At 45.1% G+C, this 15,487-nt stretch overlaps 1 protein-coding gene across 1 annotated transcript in view; it reads left to right on the top strand.

The window, feature by feature from the left end:
- Positions 1–8,853: 8,853 nt before the first annotated feature.
- INTS13 (integrator complex subunit 13) overlaps positions 8,854–15,487 on the top strand; it is a 402,986-nt gene continuing 396,352 nt past the window's right edge. The window contains exon 1 of the mRNA XM_078674120.1: positions 8,854–9,045. The gene's annotated coding sequence lies outside the window, so the exon portion shown is untranslated. The remainder of the gene's footprint in view (positions 9,046–15,487) is intronic.

The raw sequence follows: 15,487 nt of genomic DNA, 5'->3' as shown, positions 1-15,487 counted from the left end.
CACCACTCTGCCCTCACCACTCTGCACTCACCACTCTGCACTCACCACCCTGCACTCACCACTCTGCACTCACCACTCTGCACTCACCACTCTGCACTCACCACTCTGCACTCACCACTCTGCACTCACCACTCTGCACTCACCACTCTGCACTCACCACTCTGCACTCACCACTCACCACTCTGCACTCACCACTCTGCCCTCACCACTCTGCCCTCACCACTCTGCACTCACCACTCTGCACTCACCACTCTGCACTCACCACTCTGCACTCACCACTCTGCACTCACCCCTCACCACTCTGCACTCACCACTCTGCACTCACCACTCTGCACTCACCACTCTGCCCTCACCACTCTGCCCTCACCACTCTGCACTCACCACTCTGCACTCACCACTCTGCACTCACCACTCTGCACTCACCACTCACCACTCTGCACTCACCACTCTGCACTCACCACTCTGCACTCACCACTCTGCACTCACCACTCTGCACTCACCACTCTGCCCTCACCACTCTGCCCTCACCACTCTGCACTCACCACACTGCACTCACCACTCTGCACTCACCACTCTGCACTCACCACTCTGCACTCACCACTCTGCACTCACCACTCTGCACTCTCCACTCTGCACTCACCACTCTGCACTCACCACTCTGCACTCACCACTCTGCACTCACCACTCTGCACTCACCACTCTGCACTCACCACTCACCACTCTGCACTCACCACTCTGCACTCTGCACTCACCACTCACCACTCTGCCCTCACCACTCACCACTAAAAATACAGAAAGCGGACACCTCCCTGTTAGAATCCTAGGGAAGAGAAGACGCGCCCAGAGATGACCACGTGAGCTCGTTCGCATGGGGAAGGAACATCGCTTAATCTGAAATACCATGAAGTGATTGTACTGTGGAAGAACGCCGCTACTCGGCCAGCATGGGCTCCAACTTGTTAAGCTCTTGAGATAACTAAATTAATTAGCGTGAATGCCCTTGTGGGAAATCAGCCCATTCTCTTGTACAAGCCGCCCGTGAATACAAAGAGAACACAGGCTACCTGATGTACGGCAGCCAACCAAAACACCGGCGGAAAGCAATTACTTTCCGTCAGGACCGTACACTTCTCATAATAAGCGCCAATGGACGCGACATAAAGCAATCTGCAATGCATCTTTGTTCTGCGAAATAACCGCTCGTGGCCTGCATCGCTATTGTTTAGGCACTAATCAAATGCTACAGCTGGCTGCGCCGCACGACGCCAACATAAATAAGGTCGGCACTTTCACACTCACCCCTTGCATGCAACCATTGTAACTCCACAGACCACACTTTGTCCCCAGCAGTCTCTTAGTATCGCGGCCGCCCCGGAAGTCAGGCACGGTCGCCTGTGACGGGGGCGGGGCCACGTTCAGACCGGAAGAGGAGGCAGGCGGAGTCGTTGCGTCTCGCGGCCCGGGGCTCCTGTGAGCGGTGTAGAGCCCCTGGGCCGCGCCAGCAGGAGTTTGGGCGCCGCGTGCTGAGGTAAGGTAAGTTCCAAAAGGCTGGAGCGGGATTGGTGCACTTGTGTGTGTGTGTGTATGCTCGTGTGTGTGTGTGTATGTATGTGTGCGACGGTGACGGCGGGGGGCGGGGGCCTGGGTGCACTTGTGTATGTGCGCGCGTGTGTGTATGTGTCAGGGGTGGTGTCTGTATGTATGTATGTGCGTGCGTGCATGGGCGCTTGTGTGTGTGTGTATGCGCATGCATGTGTGGTGCTTGCGCTTCCCAGGAGACAGCGCCTGGCCACAGCGCGCGTTCCAGTTACAAATCGCCTCGAAGGATGCGCGCGGCCGGGACTGTCTCCTGGGAAGCACGCTCGGTGACATAAGATCTCGGCGGAGACGCGCTTCCGCGCGTCTTTAGCCGAGACCTAAAAATCAAAGGGCTCCTTGCTCTGGTGGTGGGGGGGTCTGCATACATTTTAGAGAAATCAGCTTCCCAGGTCTCGCTTGTTATATTACAACTTAAAGGCGTAAGTGAAAGGCCCATGGATCTCATATTTTTGACAGCCGCCAAAAGCTGTTTCCAGGGTTGAGACTGGCAGCGCAGGCAAGCTTGTCACAGCCTTATCACTTATTTATAATGCTGTCTCAGGGATCCATCCCTGGGTACTGCTACTATTGTGCTACACGGAGCTCTCTATTTGCTTGAGAACAGGCGTTATTAAAACATCAGGGATTCGAATTCGTGTTCGATACAGGCTTTGAAATTGATCGTTTGATACCAGCACATATGTGGCAAAAAGCGTTGGACACCTCTAAGTTTGGATCATTAGACAACAGACAAATCTCAATAGAGGATAAGTATGCAGTTATCATTTTGCCATTATCAATGCCCTTCCAGACTATCCTCAAGTTTTCCATCGAGTGTGTTAAATTTCTTGCACCCGGCTCTTTAATGAAAACAGGTCTGGGGGCAAACCTAATTCTTTCCCTCTTTTACATGTGTGCGTGTCTGAAATTGGTGCTGTGACTACAACATTTGCCCTCACCATCTTAGCATTAAAATCACCACCCAGGCAAATTCCTGCAAGCTTACCAGACTCAATTTGACAACATTATATCACTTACATTTGTCACCTTAAACCCTTTATGTTTAATTAGCCAATCTGCACTTTTATTACGCAGTTGTTCCCATGTCCCGGTCTGATTTTTCCTTAAGGGTGGGATGCCTGCTAAGACTAAGACATAGGGACAAGCAGCCGGAGGTAGGCTAAGGTTTTCTTTATTGGCCACCACAGACTCACTGGCATTATTCACAGAGGGGAATTTTGCTCTCTGGGTATTGCAAACTAGAGTAGTGTTGTTTGCACGGTTTGTGGTGGCAACATGGGTGACTGAGTAAACCGGTTGGTCTGCATTATTAATAGCACTAGACGTTACTGGTTCGTTCTGTGCACCGGTTGGTTTAGGTGTCAAACATTCCCTTATTTTATAACAGGTGACACAAACACTAGGGGTACTAGTATAGAGGAGTTGTGTGAACATCGACATTTGCTGTTGGTTATTAGAGCTGGTTACGCTGGGTGCACTAGAAACCTGTAACTTGAGAGTCTCTACCTGCTGTGAGGCCTGCTTATGGATGTTATTATTCGAGCCTGGTTTATTCACTAATGACTCTAAACGATCTAGGCATTTCCAAAGAGCTGCAAAGCTATTATCAACATGCGTTTTATTGTGGCAATACACAGAGTCTGCTATAATGTCAATTGCAGTATCGCCAAGTTTGAAGAAAAATGAGGGGCCTATCACGGGCTCAGTCTGGGTATAGGTAGATTGATTTGATGCTACAGATACTGTTAAGTCAACAGTGGCGTTAGTTGAGCTCAGAGCCGCAGGTACCACTGCGTCTTGGATCCATGATAAGAAATGAAAGGGGCAAGTGGCATGGAAATCAAGAGTGGATTTCTGGCTTGCAAAATCCAAACACAAGGAAAATAGAAGGACCAGCATGATTTTTCGATGACAAAAAGGCCTTCGGCTACAGAATATTCCAGCAAAACAGATGGCTCACTGGCAGTTCATTGGGGCTGTGAGTGCTTTTTGACCAGGGTTCACACCCCAGCTGGGGAAAATCGATTTTTTTTTATATTTGTTTTCTAAATTTCACAAATGAAGGCTGTGCCTTTGTAAATCACCCCCTAGCAGTGTCTGGGAGAACTATGGCCTCCTTAGTCATAGTGCATGTCAGGCATTGATGGCATGCTGTGGCATGTGGAAGGGGACAGGTTTGCTACAAAAGAAATCACGTATTTAGTGGAATGAGAATTTGGGGATGATTGTGTAACAATAAGAAATGCTAGTGGCAGATTGTAAAAAAGGAAGGGCAATTTGTATTTAAAGCATGTAAATCAAGAGAGGATTTCTGGCATGTAAAATCCAAACACCATGGAAATAGAGGAGGGACCACCATAATTTTTCCATGAAAAAAAGGCCTTTGGCTGGAATAAATCTCAGCTAAGCAGATGGCTCAGTGGCAGTTCACAGGGACTGTGAATTCTTTTTGACCAGGGTTCAAACCCCAGCTGGGGAAAAACAATTTGTTTTCTTGTTTTATATTTGTTTTATAAAATAATCAACTAGCACTTCAGGGGGTTTATAACACCATTATACCTCAAGCAACATATACACAAAATGTCGCACGCTGTGGCATATGTCATGACATATGCCAGACTTAGGCTCCACCCCCTTTATTTTATTTTATGCGATTTTATATAGCGCAAACTTTACCGGAAGGTGTCAGAGCGCTTTACATAAGAACCAGTTGCAAAACATAAGGACTAAGGATTACATGCGTTACATAAAAGATACATAGAGAAAAAATTGCAAATGTACAAGATGTAAAACCACTCAAAGAAGAGACTAGTGATTAGAGTTCTCTAAATACATAGGGAAGGGATACGAATGGATATACTCTACGAGTCACATAGGAATGGTACAGAGTACAAAGGTCTACTGCATATACTAGTGATTAGAGTTATCTCTATATATATATAGGGAAGGGATACGAGTGGATATACTCCAACGCCCACATGCATCAAGGTAAATTGCATTCGCAAACGGTGCGAATTGCATTTTTCGTCCGTTTGCGAATGCAAATTCCTGATTTGGGATGCACCAACCTTTTTCAGAAATTTGCAATTTAAGAAATCGCACAATTGCGATTTCTTAAATTGCGAATGCATTTAAGGAATCTCAATTTGAGATTCCTTAAATGCAATTCATCATACTTTTAGAAATTACGAATTTTCAAATTAGAATTGCAAATTACCATGAAGTTGACCTTCATGGTAATTTGCGAAAATCTAGAAAAATACTTTTAAATGCATTTTTCTTTGTTACATGTTACACACACACATGCACGGCCCATAAGGCATTTTATGGCCAGGCACCTGCCTACATTAAAGATCGTTTGGCTGTCTACAACCCAAAAAGAACGCTTAGATCCTCCGCCTCTCAGCTGCTGATCTGTCCTCGGTACAGATTGGTGACTAAGGGTGGGAGAGCTTTCTCTGTGTTGGACCCTCAGTTATGGAACAAGTTGCCAGAGGCATTGCGCAGAGAGGGGACTCTCTTGAGGTTCAGAAAGTCTTTAAAGACATGGCTGTTTGGGAGGGCTTTGGGTGCAGTGTAGGCTGGTGCACTATTACTTTGTGTTGTATGCGGTTATGGTATATATTCCATCGTTTTCCGCGCGCCTAGAGACCTGTAGGTGATTGGCGCGATATAAATCCAACATACAAATACAAATACACACATGCCCTTGGGGCATGTGTGTGTGTAAGATGTATCTAAAAGCAAATTTCATGGGTGCAACAGGGTGTCATTTGGACACCCCTGCACCCTTGAAATTGCATTCTCAATTTGCAAATTCACAATGATGAATTGCAAATTGAGAATGCCCTCCCATTCATTCCTATGGGCCTTTAGGCCCATAGGAATGAATGGGTAGAAATTCCTTAATTGCGATTCTCAATTAGAGAATCGCAATTAAGGAATTTTAAGAAATCGCAATTTTTTTGCGAATTTCTTAATGAATTGCATTTTGCAATTCCTTAATTGCGATTCCTTAATTTTCGCAATTAAGGAATCGCAAAATGGAACAATGATGCATGTGGGGGCAACAGGCCCGGTTCTAGCGGGTGGGCCCGGCCCACCCAAAGAAGAGCCTGGCCCACCCAAACAGGAGCCTTGGCCCTCGCAGTGAGGGCTTGAAGGCAGGCGCAACGCGCAGGTCGTGTGTGTCAGCCCGGGGAGACAGCTTCCCGGGCGCACACACACACAGACAGTTTAAGATTATCGCAGCCGCACCAAAGTACTTAACAGGTCTTTAAAAGACCATTAACATGTTAATTAGGCTTTGTTTACTTTTTTCACCCCTTCATCTCTGCATGGTGAAAGGGGACAAATCCTCTATGCAGCGCAGCGGAAAAGTGGTCTGTTTATTCCTAGTCACCCCCTGACCCCTGCAGCTGCTTATCAGATAAGGCTGTGACACAAAATATAACTAATGGAGTAGGTAAGAGAATGTGTTACAAAAAAAAATCTTTTTAAAATCTGCACAGGCCCAGCAGGACGCATACTTCGTATGTGCTTCATTTAAACAGTTTTTATCATTTCATCATAGCCGATGCTGGTCAACAATAAAACAATACAAAATGGCAATGTCCAGATAAAGTTGGTGATTAATGATCCTGCTTTAGAGCAATCGTTTGTCTGTTAGTATTTTTTTAATGCAGACGCACTGTATTTTATGTGGATAGCTCAGTGGGTTACTGCCTTTGTCACAGAGATCCTTGTGTTACTTCAGAACTTACAATCCTAACAAAAGGCAGTGAACAATGAACTGCCACCAAAGAGCTGCAAACAAACATGAATGGTATAATTAGAACTTCGCTTTTTTTGTATTGTGATATAGTTAGAACTTCCCTAGTCTTTTCATTATTCTAATGTTGCTAAAATGAGTATGTTTGGGCAGATATACATTTTTATCAGTAAAGCTGACCCCCATGGAATACTCTTTAAATCCTAAGGTTGTGTTTCCCCAGACCAAACCCTCTTAAAATATACTACACCAGAATGGATGACCTATGATTCCTACACCTTGTAATCCTCATTGGCTTATGTGACGTTCCCTGTAGACTGATTTACATACCTGCATGATTCATTGTCTCTGTAAGTGTGTGCGTGGTGTAAAGTACTGACACACACTACATTGATATGAGCAGCGTTATACAACAAATTAAATGCATATGAGAGAGGGGATACGTAAACATGAGGGGCGCTGGTGGAGGGTGCCAGTGAGGGAATCCGAGGAGGAGGTAGTGGGAGGGGCTATGGAGCGATGAGGGGCACTGTTGGAGGATGACAGTGAGGGAATCCGAGGAAGAGGTCATGGGGTGGAGGGGGAAGCTAGGGAGAGATGAGGGGCACTGGTAGAGGGTGGTAGTGAGGGAGTCTAAGGAGGAGGTCATGAGGGGGATGGGCTACAGAGAGATGAGGGGCGCTGGTGGAGGGTGGCAGTGAGGGAATCCGAAGAGGAGGTCATGGGGTGGAGGGGGAGCTAGGGAGAGATGAGGGGCACCGGTGGATAGTGGTATTGAGGGAGTCTGATGAGGAGGTCATGAGGGGGAGGGGCTACAGAGAGACGAGGGGCACTGGGGGAGGGTGGCAGTGAGGGAATCCGAGGAGGTGGTCATAAAGGGGAGGGGCTATGGGGAGATGAGGGGCACTTGTGGCGTGTGGCAGTGAGGGAATCCGAGGAAGAGGTCAATAGGGGGGCATGGACGGATGAGGTACACTGTTGGAAGGTGGTAGTAAAGGTATTTATGAAGAAAGAGGTTTTTGGTGCAGCGCCCAAAAAGACTTTTGCATCAGCGCTGAAGCCGGCCCTGTCATGGCCTTTCTGTTTTTGTTTATTTAATTAGCAGTCGGGCCATATGGGCCACTGTGGAACATACTTTAAAGTGCGTGCTAATTATATTTATTGCTCTATTCAATGTTTTAAGTATGAAGGTGATTTTACTAATGTTTTTACCGGGAGATGGTGCCTGACATGGAGCGGGGCCCAAGGTCATCTTTGAGATACGGTGCACTGCAGAGGAATAGTGGCTAATCAAGCTGGTAAGGGAGTGCGTTGAAGAGTCCGTGGTCAGGTGGAGGTAGTATTGAAGAGGGATTCTCCCTGAAGGCTCACACAGAGGGAGCCCGAGAAGTGTCACTTGCCTGATACTCCCACCTCGGAAACCTCCTCTTCCCATCAAAGGAACATTACATAGAAAAAACACTTTTTGTGAGTGATAACATTAAAAAGAGATTTGGAAAAGAGTGAGTTTTACTGGGCCTTGTAAGACTAAGAAGAGGTAAAGGAGGGCCCTGAAGCAGGCCTGCCTAGACATATATGCGACAAATCGAGCCCGCCGCGGCCCACCCAAATGCGTCCTTGGCCCACCCAATTAAAAATTCCTGGAGCCGGGCCTGGGGGGCAAGAGTCACATAGGAATGGTAGAGAGTACAAAGGTCTACTGCATATACTAGTGATTGGAGTTATCTCTATATACATAGATATACAAATAGATTTTTTCAGGTCAAGACCCAAAAAAACAGGAGCAGAGTTCCATTAAGTGGGGTAGGAGGGAGGACGCAATACCTTCGGGTTGAGTTCGCGCTATATAAATATGCAACAACAAAAAAAGCCAGATCCTTGGCACGGCTCTCCCTTTTAATCTCTTGGCTCGCTCACCTCTACTAAAAATATGTAAATTTGACTTTATACAGAAGTCAAAAGGGCAATGTCAAAAACGGATATCCCACACCCTTCGTGGTTTTTCGCCCACTCCCTCATGTCCTCCCACCATCCCCCCAAACGATCCTGACACCGGGCTTGCAAACCGGGGCCGCTGCCACGACTCTAACATCCTCTCTGGACAGTCATTTCCTCCTCCGTGGGAACTCATGGGTTGCGACAGTGCCCCTAAAAAGCCGCCTTCTGCCAGCGCCCGTTTATCTCCTGTCTCTCTCAGCCTGACAAGGACGGCGCCGCTGAACTCCTTTGCCAGGCATCTGCGACAGGGTGCAGCCGATCTCTGCTGTGTTTGTTATCACTTATCCCCAGCACGCGGAGCTTCAGGCCAAGCACTACATATCGCAACTATCTAACCGCTGGACTCCTCAGTCACCGGCTCTAGTAACTTGTCTCTCACAGTTCAATATGATTGGCATACAAGCGGCTGAACCATGCCTTCCGGAGCAAAGGAGCAAAGTCTTCCGGTTCAGCACCTTTCTTTTCTGGGCGGGACATATTTTTTTAACCAATTGCAGTTCTTTCTGTAGAATACAGCTTGAAAGACCATCTAGCACCTCTCATTAGCCTTTTCATACAGTTTTAAACCCGCTTTCTAATGACCTCTAATACTTTTCGAGTATTTGTTGAAGCTAGTTAGCATCGGAGTCGAAGGAACGGGATTCGGATGTTTGAGTTCTTCTGTTTGCAGATAGGAGGTAAGGGCCCACCTTCGGGAGCCTCACGCCGGTTTCGGAAGCGTCCCATAAATAGGAGAGGTCGGCACCGAAAGAGCACAGGTGCTGGTGCAAAAAACTCATTACCGCTCTGTTCCCTTTATTGTAATTCTTTTACTTTCTCCACTCTTTCTCAACTCTTTTTCTTTCTCTGTGTACACATGTCCTCTTTACACCTCTTTTTGTGACTTCTCTCTTCCCTCCATAGCTGCCAAGGTTTCAGATTGCTATGTGTGACATTTTCATAATTTTAGTGTAAATATGAGTGACATTTCAACGAATATTAATGACATTTTATCACAAGCAAAATCAAGCAATGAAGATGAAGGAAACATACACCAATTAGAAATTACTATCCACTGAGCAACAAAAAGCTCTAATTATATCTTAAAATTGCTTAAAAGCACCAGAATGTAAGGACACTAACGGAACACAGACTGCATGACAGCAGTGCTCAGCAACAGGGGGCCATCAGCCACTGCAGCTGCTCCGAAGAAAATCTCAGCCGCACCATGCAGATTATGCGATATTGATATTGAGTACACAAGGCTGACTTGTGATGGCAGTTCTTTGGAGCAATTGCTGCTGGAGGAAGTAACAGGATGTTGTTTAACTGCATCAGAGAGAGCCCTGTGATTACGCTGCTATGTCTCTCCCATCATGGAGAAACTGGATCTCACTAGCCAGTTAACTCATTTTCTGTCGTTTCAGTAAATTGTTTTAGTTAGGGGGTGGGTGCTCTGGTGTCTGGATGGTATGGGCATAGAAGCCAGGTTTTCTGCTTTCCCATGTGTGACATTTATAGGCTTTCAGGGTATTTATGAGTAACATTTCACTGATGTATGTTTGACACTTTGTAATAAATTAAAGACCGCTCTCAATAGCTTTTTTCAGACAATTTTCATTTTTTCATAACTTCTTCTTGGAACCAGCCCTTCTTATAACCTATTGACTGTAGTGCAAATTAGGAACGCTTTTGACAATAGCTTAATTTACCAATATTTAGTCTCCTTTACAGACCCAAAATGTGTTAACATTCTTGATGGCTGCAGAAGTAGTTACCAATTTAACGCAGTGACACTCATGAAAGACCAAGTTAATAAAGTCAGGTAAATATTTAGTCAAAGAACACAAAATATACCTCTAACAAATGCACAGCGCTTCTCTTTGGGACATGATTATTTTTTTTAATGACCCCCTAATTATTACAGCCCCTGGATGGCAGCTGTTCCCGGAGCTGCAGTGGGGCTCTGTTTTCGCTGATGATGACGTGGTACAGAGGCCTCTCGGCTCCTTGAGTGTGATTTGAAGGGCGACCAGCAACATCAGTCATTATGTTGTCTGGGGGGCGGGGGAGGTCAGGAGCACGAGAGCCATGATAAAGATATGCCCTCGTCTGACTTCTCTGTGGTGCCCCCATAACGAAAACAAAACCATGCCTGCTTTGCTTCACAGGTGCTGCAAAGTACTATAGCTCCAACTGCCCGGCCATGTCAGCATCGCCTGCCCAGCAGTGGCGGAAACTTGAGTTACTAAAACTGACAGTAAAAACTTACTGGGACAACGCGGGTCTTCTCAGTCAAGCCTGACTACACGTCATAGCCTGACTACGGCTATGACGCAGATTGCAATGTGTGACATTTTCATAATTTTAGTTCAATTATGAGTGATTATGCAACGACTATGAGTGACACTTTCTCACAAGCAAAATCAAGCAATGAAGACGAGGAAAACATATAAATGTCAGAAATTACACCCATTTGAGCAACAAGAAACTCTAAGAAGATCTTAAAACATCTGCAAAGTACTAGAATTGGAAGGGCACTAAACTAGTGCCCTTGTAATGAGTGGGGATAAAGTGTTTTATATTTATTCACTGTGTCTCGACTTGGTCTTTTTTTTGTGCATTTTGGTACGATTAATAACAACAAACATTATAATGCAAAGAAAATTCCAAGCCTCAGTGAAACATTCATACCTGACCATGAACATATTGCAGTCTCTCGTACACCCCTTTTCTCCCTCAACAGACATCCGATGAAATAAGTATATTTTATTGGAGGCAGCACAGCATTTACGGATACCACTTAGCTTTAAAAACTGAGCTGTTAATTCAAGCAGGAATAGCAAACATTCATTGCAAACGACAATAACCACCGGGACTCGCACCTCTGCTGCATGCTGAAGTAGCTTGCTAAGTGAGGGTGTGCATGCTGCAGAGTCAGAGGCCCTGTGTAATGAAACAATAGGCAATATATCCGAATACAGCGGAAGCTTTCAACCGTTAATAGCATCGCACGGACAGTAAAGCGCTTAGGCAAATTTACTTCATTTTGTAGACTGGATGGGTGCAGTCCATCAACAGGAGTACCTCGAGAGGCCCACCTGACTGACCACCAGCGCCCCCTGGTCTACCCTCTCAGGTGGCCCAACCACGCGCCTCAATGCACCGAGCTGTCTGGCGTGGAAGATGCATCAAGGCTCAACCTCGGTCTTCCTCTCACTAAGGACGGGTGACCAAAGTCAAGTGGCTCCTCCCGCCATGACCCGACGGCCCTTCGAGGGCATGGTCTGGGGACACTCGCCTCCTTCTCACCGGCTGCCACACAAGTACCCGAAAACTACAACACAGCCCGACAGGTCTGCATGCGTTGCAACACCTCCCCAAAAGTGGTTGTGGAGCAATACACACTTCAAGTCACAGCAGAAATAATTATTACCCATTACTAATCACTGCGGAGGGCAGGCCCCGCCCCGGGTCTCGGTATTGGGCAGTGAGTGAGTGACTTACAGTGTGACAGCTGCACCGCAGGCGGGAATTTCAATGCAGACAGGCAGCAGCAAGATGTAACATTGTAGCAGACAGCAGTGCAATATCATTTAACTGTTTACTGAGCCTGCTGGCAAGTCCGTGGAGCGGCAGTGCTGGCACACAGGTGTTACAGGCGCCCGCGCTAGCAGCCTTGTCAAGCCAGTTTCATTGCTGGTACAGCACCTGACGACAGGCATTAAAATGCGTGACAATGCATTTCAGTGCGGTGATGCTGAACACCACACTGAAATGCATTAGAGGCACGACTAATGCGTGATACTTGGCAGGCCTGCATCTAATTTAACACCATGGAATTCTGCGGAGTTAAAAAAAATACCTCCGTGAAATTTCATCGAATTCCGCGAACGAGTGGAAATAGGAACGTCATTATGTGATTCAGTGCTGGAAGCTTGCTCCATGTCAGCTTGAAAGGCACCACACGGTGCACTAGAGGGTGCAACTTTCGAGTAAATGTTTCTGCAGCTCTAGTAGATTTTCTACTTGCGTGGCAGCTTTCTGACTGCGAACAGTTGCAACCTCCCATGATGGAGAATTCTCGCCGGATGCCATCCTAACGACCAGAAATCGCTCTGGGGATGCCAAATCTCACTCTCCAACTTACCATTGGTTAGCCGTGCACAAGAAAAAGCTCATCCACACGGCAGTTGCCGGAATTTGGCATGAGTGGCCAAAACTCAGCCGGCAGAGTAGAATATATTGCCTACCCCTACATATGAGGACCCCTGGGTCAGCGTTGCTCCTACCCCCTAAAGTGCTGGGGAGAAATTAAAAAAATTTCTTCTCAGGAGGGCAGAAGCACGTGATGTGAAACTATAGGTGTCATTACAGTCGAAGACAAATAAAAAATCTTGTTGACGATATAGGTCATCAGTATAGACAATATTGAAGTTTTTCTAATATGCAAATTGGATGATAAATAATTTTTTCCCCAATATTGCTTATATTTAGATTTATTTTAAAATACAACTCTTTAACTTTTATTTGATCTAGAAAGTAGTTATTGAGTGGTCCCAATCAGAATTGGATTTTACTCTGTTAAATTTTTGACTTGAAGTTATGGAGTGTGGTGATAGTTATCGCAAGATCAGCTGAACCGCCAGAATAAAAGTTTGGGGTGTTCAAAATATAGGTGTTCCATTAATTATAATAAATGTTGTTAGCAGAGGATGGTTGCGTAAATGCACCTCCTCTTTAGTAGGGCTCCCCTAAACACTTATCTGTGATTTTGAAGTTTTTAATTCCTAGACCGAGGGAGAAAGGAATTTCTGATAATTTTGCCAAATTTTCTCACATTCAGTCTTCCGGACAAGTGACGAACTGTGCATTCCTCAACAATTTGAAGTGTAAGTATTAATATGGAAAATGTATTTTGTGAGTGTGCATTGAAGTATGACATCATGAGGTGGATTTCTGTTGTGAGTTGTGTGGGTATAAGATGATTGTGGGTTCAAATGGTAGATTGATTACTGTTGTGCAAATGTATTAGTCATATTTGTAAACACAATTGTGGGCCTATTGATTTATCGATTGAATTGGTTTGGCTATTGGATTCGTTGAAATCCAAGATCTCGAGATATACTGATTTCTGTAATTGTGGTGTGTAGAGCGAGGTGCTGCTTACACATTGATAGGTGTTCTGAACTAACAAATGTATTTTCTAGGTGTGTGTTCAATTTGAGTTTGTGAACTTTGCTCTTGTTCACAGAGAAAACACACTAACTATTGCAGATTACCACTGGACGGGTGTCTTGCTAAGTGTGGTTTGAAGTACTCTGTAGATTGTTTTTGATTTTTCACGTTTGATTTGAAGTCTTGTCCTTATTTTGAAGTTACATGGTTTACAAATGAATTGTTTTACCTAGTTTATCGATGTTTTTCTTCCTTTCTACGGTGAACAGACCCTTATTTAGTTATTTGGGTTTAAAGAAGTTTTATGATTGTTTTCCTGTTCACGGTTAAGTCATGCTGTAATTGGTTACACAGCCAAGGAGTCGTGCTGGGATTGATGAGGTATCATCACAAAGAAGTGCTCTGATTGGTTGGTTGCTGGCAAAGCCGAGCTGTTATAGGTTGACCTTTGACAGAGCCGTGCTGTAATTGGCAGTCGTTCTCTAATTCACTTGTTGTGATTATGAGCTTGTTTGAGTTTATTTAGAATTTGTTTAGAGTGTAAACAATGGGGAGTTTATTAGTAAAGCCTAAGGTTACTGAGATACTTAGGGCGGGACACAAATTACTTGCGGAAGGAATGTCGGCCTATGAGATGATGAAGGAGATCGGGTAGTATACATGTGCTTGGATTTTAGAATGGAAACAAATATACTGCACATGATTAAGTTTGACAATTTCAATTAGTGGTTACGCTTAATGCTAGTCAATTAGATTTCTTGAGACAGACCATGTATGAAATGAAGCCCACGCCCAGACCTAGACAGTTTGAGGCGCTTCGTAAATGGGATCACATGGCTACGGAGAAAGAGAAAAAGAAAGCAGCAAAGGCGAAGAGTTCATTTAGACATTGGCTTTAGAATAAGTAGGATCGGCAGGAGAAAAGCTGGAGGGTGAAAATAATTGAGTGTGTGAAAATATTCTGTGCATAGTCACTAAGAAGGAGGAGAGTAGTTGGCCTAACGGCTAGGGCGCTCGACCTCGGACCTGGAGGAACTGGGTTCGAGTCTCGGTAACGACGCCAAACATCCTGTGATTCTGGGAAAATCACTTAATCACCCCGTGCCTAACAAAAAATGAATGTGTGTCCTCATGTAACGTAACTGGTGCTATGTAAAGCGCTCTGATACCCGATTCGGTTTGGGTCTAGTTCGTGCTATATAAAACTCTGCAAAAAAATAAAATAAAAATAAATCTAAAACAAAAAAGAAAGATGAGCAAGCAGATGAGACTGATAAAGATAATCAATATGTAAGCTTTTGCATTCGAGACCTTCTCCATATACAGACCGGGCAGTTGATACAACCTCTAATGCTGTAGGGATGGACATAGGTGCTGGGGGGATTGTGTCGTGGTGCGAAATGCTACTGGAGTTGTACCAACTGCACCAACAGAGTTGGCCATGACAGCAGTAGTGCAGTACCTAGTACAAGTAGAGATTTACCATCTCAGACTCAGGCTGTCACACCTGTGAGAACAGTGGTGGCAGAGGAGCCACGTAAAGAGATTAGCATTGGAATTCTGAAAATTGAATTCAGCAAAATGTAACAGGGCAATGTAGATTAAACTATACTTTTGACTTACAATGCTGATGAAATTAGATACTTGATAAAGGAAGCAGCCAGATGTGCAAATGCGGCACATGATAAATTAGTGGAATTAGGTGATGTAGTGTAGTTCCTATATTCCCAATAGGCTCTGCGCATTGGAATAATATCTTCAGTAGTGTAGACGTGGAACTGAGGTTAACTAGGTCTTTTACTGACGATATTAGACTTAAGTTTTGTGTGCCAGCTAGCTCAGAGTTCACTAGAAACTTTCTTGAATAGGCGAGGAGGAGTTTAACCTTCCTGGATAGACAAGAAGGGATTTAGTTTCTGACAACCATAGAACATGACAACTTTGCTCTCCCTAATCAAGAGT

This window comes from Lissotriton helveticus, chromosome 1_1, assembly GCF_964261635.1.
Source record: "Lissotriton helveticus chromosome 1_1, aLisHel1.1, whole genome shotgun sequence".
NCBI classification, from domain to species: domain Eukaryota; kingdom Metazoa; phylum Chordata; class Amphibia; order Caudata; family Salamandridae; genus Lissotriton; species Lissotriton helveticus.
The sequence above is the reverse complement of the archived record's forward strand: the minus strand, read 5'-3'. Positions and strand labels throughout refer to the sequence as shown.